Below are 7,417 nucleotides of genomic sequence, written 5' to 3' on the forward strand. Positions count from 1 at the left end.
TTTCCCCCACAGGGATTGTCATTATATTCTTACTAATGAAATACTATATTTTTACTGTAGTAAATTAAAATAAGAATATTAAATACCAAAATAATATATTCAATTATTAAAATAAACTAATTACATATTTGTAAAAAATAATTTTAAAAGATTTAAATAACGTACAACATATACTATGAGAATAGACAAATACGTTTTGTAACTTTACATTAATGAGAGTAACATTAATTATACATTAATGATAATGAAGTATTTTGCATTTTTGTAATGATAATTTAAGAGTGAAAATGCTTACGTGTCAAAATATCGTCAGTTTCATTGGGCAAAATACAATTTCTTATTTTTCCTTTAATTTTGACATCAGGACATGTTCTTGACAGGTTTCATGAGATTCACCACTAGTTTTATTAGTTGCTTATGCTGCTTAAACAGTGTTTGTATATTTCACATGATCATGAGTGCTCAATGAGAAAATTTCACCTCAATCCTCTGAAGATAAAATGGATCATTTTAGTCTGCGCTTACAGTGAGATATCTTACCATAGCACACATTAAAACATTACATAAACAAAACCACACCTCCGCTGGTCCTGTACAAGCCCCTGTGTTCCCACATTTGTTGAGTATGAGTTATATTTCGTGGTAGCATTACTAGGGGGTATGAACTTGTTCATTAAGAAACGTGATTAATGACAAGTTCGAATTTAATTGTTTAATTAGTGGAACAAGTGGGAATAAGGTAGATCTACACCACATAATTGGAAAATGGCCCAAGAGAAACACAGCTGGGAAATGAAGATTATTCAGTGATTGTTCTGGGAAATGATTTTATTGCATCACTCATATGAAAACTCGTATAAGGATGGATCCAGTATTACAGGTGGCAAACACTTTCCATGAATAGGCTACACTACAACAACTTATGTGTACGTGTGTGTGTGTGTGTGTATATATATATATATATATATAAAGATTTCTGAAAGACGTGACACTGAAGACTGGTTGCTGAAAATTCAGCTTTGCCATCACAAGAATAAATTTAATTTTAAAATGTAAAAAAAATAAAATAATATTTGGTCAAAAACTATATTGCAGCTGTTGATCAATTAAATGCAGCCTTGTTCAGCATGAGATATTTATTTCAAAAACAAACTATAAAAATACAAGTCAGCTTTTACTACATTTGCTTTGTAATTATTTTTGAAATTTACTAGTAATTTGAGTGAAAATTGTCTCAATGTCAAGGAACACATTAAATTAAACATGACATTTATAAGTTGAAAGACTGAAACTATTTTTTTGTACAATATACTTCAATAATTGTTGCTATATTTACAACTTCAAAAAATATTTTTTAGAATGTATTTAGGCCAATACTAAATGGCAAAAATGCTCAATTTCATTAAAAATAAATAAACAAACAAACCATCGATCAATATTTAATTTGACCTCCTTTTATAGTATTGTTCAATAGGCTATATACTGTACCCTATTCGTGGAAAGTGTCACCAAATATCAGTCCAGTGCATCCTATAAATCACTACCGTACTGCAGAGTTTTCTATTTGTATTACCCTTATTTTTCTCTCCCAAGCCCAAACAAACACGCTTTCCTAAAGTCTAGCAGCTTGAACTTGTTATCTAAGCAATTAGCTAGCCCGCAGCAGCCTACTTTAATTTTCCTTAATCAGGCAATATGCAGTGATAAATTATCCGCCTCTGCCCTCTGTGGTACTGCCCGGCAGACACGCAGCCCAGCATGCAGAGGGCTAAAACAAAGGGAGGAATCTGCATACAGTCTGGCGCTTCAAAGCAACGTTTAAAACCACTTCTTTTGATCTTCAGCGCATCCGTAACCTCGGCTCACGGCAATTTCGCTCGCAGCTTAGAAGGAAGATGTTGATCAACTGCACTTTGAGAAGCACTTAAACCAATAAGAACCTCTAAACAGACTCTGAGCCGCTTTTAGCCCACATTTGCTGAAGACTTTCGCATCTGTGCAGAGACCTATTACAGCACAACGTTAGCAATGACCATCGTTCAGGTTGAACAAATTCAGAGCTTATAGATCCTCTTTAAAACAGGCACCCAACTTGCCTGATTTCCTCCTCCTTTTTTTTTCTCAATGATGAATACCAGTCATTAATTCAATGGGAAATTCACCAAGCCCCTGCGATTTATCATAGGTATTTTTTCCCATCCAACAGCATTCATTCCCTTTAACCTTTTGGACTCGGTTTCTAAGCACTGATGGATGAGCTACTTAATAACAGATCTGCAGATTTGGTAATGAGATGACAATGAATGCAACAGCATGACCCGCAAAGAAGGTGCTAGAATATATCTATATATACGCATTCGCTCACTGCCTTTACTTCATCTTCAGGGTCTCTCTATAGCTCAATGTAGAAGCTAAGGCTTTGTCCAAAAAGTCAACAAATCATTAGGTCTCAATTGAAATAATGAACTGTAAGTCCATAAATGACATATAGCTGAAGACAGATGATTATTAAATTCTCCATAGAGTCTTATTCACACTGGTCATTTATTACAGCTCTGATCATATAAAAAACAGATGTTGTGTAGCATCGTCTAACACAGAGACAGGGCGATACTTAAGGAAGAGAGCGTGCAGATGAGTACACAAGCTGTCACGAGCGAGACTGTGAAGCACTAAGAAGCAAACATGACCCACAGCTACAAGCAAAGCTCAGGCTTATGTGAGCGGGCGATCTTTTTGTTTCCATGGCTTCTGTTTCTCTTTTTGTCCTAAGCCTGCCCATCCCAATGCGTGTGGGGCGCTTGGCTTTCTAAAAATCACAGGCTAGAGGAGGATTTCTGAGCCAATCTGTCCTTTGCTATAGTTCTAGACTTATACATCTACTGCAGCACCAGAACATGAGCTTCAAAGCCCTGCGAGAAACTCATTCATTTAATTACTATACAATCTCAGTTTAATGATGTATGGCTGTACTAAACAAAACAACAACAAAATCACATTAGTGGGAAAATCTCACAAAAAATGTCCAATCACATTTCAACCTAAAAAGTGCACAATGGAAATTATGCCAATTTTGAGATCAGTTAGTTGTTATTTTTTCTTTTTCTTTGCATTGTGGCAGTTTTTACATTGTGAATTGTGGCAATTCTCCATAACCCATTGGAACTTTATTTTTTTTGGGCGTGTGCAATATATTTTTCAGAAAATAAGTCACATTTTATCACTACATTCAGAAATAATGTAAAAATTCTCAATGTTGAATTATTCTCAATGTTCATATATATATATGAATGTAATTTAATTCATGTATGACACACAGTAAATATACTTTATATACATAATCATTATGAATAAATACTTCAAATATTTCCTTTTTACATTTTGGAAAGAAATTTGCTTAATTGACAAAAAGTTGTTTAAAATGCCAAAATTGCCATGAAATGACACAATATCTAAAATCTAAATGGTGCTAAAAATAGGTTTAAATGTTCTTTATGCAAAATCTCTCTCTTGATTTTGGGGTAAATATGTCCTGGACATGCTCTTTTCACAATTTTTTGTGAGATTCGCCCCAAAAGTAATCAAAGTCTCAGACTGTATTGAAACAAAATGTGTCCTGGAATTGTTGTATGGGGCAAAACCGTGTTTGTTTGTTTTTAATATATTAACCCTAAATGTTCATTAAACTGGACAGCTGTTTATTGTTTTGGCAGCATATCGCACATCATTGGACGTCATGAGAGATATTAGTGAAACTGTCATTTATTGATTATTTATTGACTGAAAGTCAGCTGTGGCACTTAAAACTGCCATCTGCCCTCATGTATGATTTTTTTCCCAACACTGTTCTCTTTTGACAATCACATGGAATTCACAATGGCCAGGCCTGATGACGTGGAATACATCTCAATTGAACTTTTTCACAGCATCCTGATTCATAACAAGCTACAGTACGTCCACTGAAGGGAGGACCGGCTTCGTCCGTGAAGAACTTGTGTTTTGCATCATGCTTCTAAAAAGACCTGATTCTTTGTGCACATGGCCTTCAATGCCTGTCAATGTCTCCGCCATTCACTGTCAGTTTTGTAAAAGTGAACCATTACTCTTTTTTTGAGACACTGTCCAACTGTAGCTGGAAGCTGTGAAGATTGTTCTTTTTCTAAACAAAACTGTTATATGAACTTGTGCCTGAAAAGAAACAAACTGCATCTATAATGGAAGATGAAAAAAAATACTGTTAAACAATCAGCTTTTCTTACTGATGGGCACTGAGGGTCCTCACACTTAAAGAGACGGTTCACCCCCAAAAAAAGACAATTCTGGCATCATTTACTCAGCCTCATGTTGTCGCAAAGCCAAATGACTTGTTTCTATAGAACATAAACGGAGAAATGTTGAAGAATTGTTCTCATTCTCAAATCGTGTATTTCCATGCAATTACAATGAATGAGGAACTGGAGCTGTCAAGCTTCAAAAGGAACCCAAAATACGATAAAACTAAACCATGATTCATGCGCTACATTCCAAGTCTTTAGAAGCCATAAAATAACTAGTGAGAAACAGAACAAAATATATACAAGAGGTTTTATGAGAGAAGTAGATGTCCAATTAATGAACAAATTATGATTTTTTAACAGATTTTTAATTAGTTGGTCACATTAACAAAATCTTTCTGAATGATTCATTCAAAAATCTGACGGATATTTAGTTCAACTCACCGTCTCGATTCAGTTGCAGCAGGACATCTCACTGGAAGAAAAGATCATAAGTGAATAAAAACAGTCGTACAGGTTTGAAACAAGTAAATGATGACAGAATTTCCATTTTTCTGTGAACTATTCATTTAAAACCAATTTTACTCACTGATATGTATCATTTAACAGTGCTATTATTTAAAATGAGAATTATTATTATCATTATAATACATGTTTCATTTTTATGGGACAAGACCAAGCCCAGGTGCCCTTCCTAATGTATAAACATGTAATTATCTCAAAGCGTTTAATGTGTATTCTGAATTCAGAGTTAGAAAGAGGATTAAAAATGTGCATTATTTATGAAGACAAAACTATTTTGTTAAATAGACTGAAAAAAAGTGTTATTCAGTAAAAAAAGAAAGCCGGTGTGTGTATTATTTTTATTTATTTTTTTAAACATCTTTTGTAAGCAAATCCAACCAGCTCATCTCCAGCCAGATGCACAGGGCATCTGATACTGCAGACATGAGCAGTTCCTACATGCTGACAGAGCGGTATTTTATAACTAGCCATTCATTTACAGTGTGGAAACATCACATTCCCTCTGTCACATGGAGAGCTGGGCACATGTTCACTTTATTCTGCGACTTCTAAGAAAACAGTCACCACACTGAGGTCAGAGAGCAGGAAAGAGAAGAACTCAGACCATTACTGTAACTCCAGCACAGGTTTACTCATCCATCATTGTCTAGGAGAGCATTAAAGTGCTGATACAACAGGAGGAAGTGGCACAAAGAAATTCTAAAGCTCCCTAAAAGCGATTGAAGAAGTGTGACTTTCATCATAAGTAGCAGAAACAGTAGCCTTGCTTCCAGTCCTACAGACCGACATACTCCAACGTCCAAGAAAAGCACTTTTCAGATGTTTTAAGTTACAATTATTAACACCAGACGTCTGTAATTGCTTAAAAAAACTCATGTGCCCACAAGATCACATAATTAAGGGAAGAAATTAATTAAGGTGAGGATCGTCCCGGATGCTACTATACAGAGGATGGGGCTCTCTTTATTGATTTCATTTTCTTTTTACATCAGATAGGATATCAGCAGGAAGCATTTGAACTGCCAGCTGGCAAGAAGCCCAAATAATGTAAAAGGGGGAAAACAGATGAAGTGCACTAGGTAGCAAATAAGAAACAAACTTCAACCCAAAAAAAAAACTGTCATGGTAATACTCTTAAATGCTAACACACCTACTATTAAAATTTCACAATACTACTTTCGTTTAAATAAATTAAAACATAAAACACTAAAACTAACTGTTTAAATGCGACAAGAAAAATTTAGAAAACATTATTTGTTTTACTGGGCATTCTTTTTAGACTTGAGACGAAAGATTAACAGTTAAATTAGTGTTTTTTTAAATATTAAATTTAAGGTAGGGTGAGGGCAGAGGTAATCTAATCTAAAAAGCTAAAATGTAAATTTATATATATATATATATATATATATATATATATATATATATATATATATATATATATAAAAAAATAAATGGAATAAAAAATTGGCTATGTTATATGGTGTTTATATATCCCTAGCATCATTTGTCAGAGGATTTCTACGCTGGTAAACAGTTGCAAGATATGCAAGATAAACAGGCAAGTCTGAGTCTTCCTTAGGGAAAACTAGTCTTGTCCGAATAAGGCTTGTGACATTGAATTTTTAAACTGGAATCCAGTTTAGAATCATTCAGTTCACGTAGTGAAGAAAGTTTGTTTTGCAGCAGAACTTTCCAAACATAAAAAGATGATAATTTTTCAGTACTTCTGAGATTTCCAGTGCCTTTTTTCATCAGCCTCTCTCGAGTAGTGGGTAGATTCTAGGTAATAATTAGAAATATATATCTCCAGCCTTTTCCTTTAAAATAAACTCTGGCTAAAAGATTATCTTGGATGAATAATAAAGCCAGGCTTTATATTAAGGACATCTTCAGATATACTGTTAACCAAAAGCATCATAAGAACTGCAAAAAACAATACATAATGCGAGTCATTTCCCTTAGGATTGTATCTGTCTGCACACATTGTTCTGTAAAAGTGCATTTGAAAGCTCTTAACTCTTAGTAGAGAGATGATAAAGTTTGCAAAGTCAGGTGTTAAGAGTTGGGTGCATGTTTCCCTCTACCCACAGGACTCTCGATACCCTCCAATTAATCACCCCACCAAACCCTGTCCACACCACTAATTGCCTCCCTCTACGTCCCTGCAGGACGAGGGCGAAGCAATTTAATGCAGCTCACAGCAATCAATAGCAATTAGGAGCATCCCTGACTAATCCCATTGAAAGCCGTGTCTTGGGAGATGGCCAAAGACGACCAGAAATCTTTCAATTTTTTAACCCTTGCAGAAACAACGAGCAAAGAAAACAAAAAAAACTGCTTGTTTGAAAGGGCCACCGTTTGAGAATTAATTGCTCTTATTTTCTTCATTCATCTCTTTGTTTTTTTCCATCTAATCTAAACGCCACCTCATCATCTGTAGCCAGAATCCCATTATCCTGTCATGGACTTTATGAATACCATTTGGTTTTTTAAAACAAAAGCGGTCTAAGCAATTAGCATTGCATTTAAAAGTCTGATGAAGATGTAAGTTTTGTCTCGGGGAATATAAAACAAATTTCCACAAGATCTCTGAATGGTTTGCACACAAACAGCGAGGC

The sequence above is a fragment of the Barbus barbus genome (genome assembly GCF_936440315.1).
Source record: "Barbus barbus genome assembly, chromosome: 11".
NCBI lineage: Eukaryota > Metazoa > Chordata > Actinopteri > Cypriniformes > Cyprinidae > Barbus > Barbus barbus.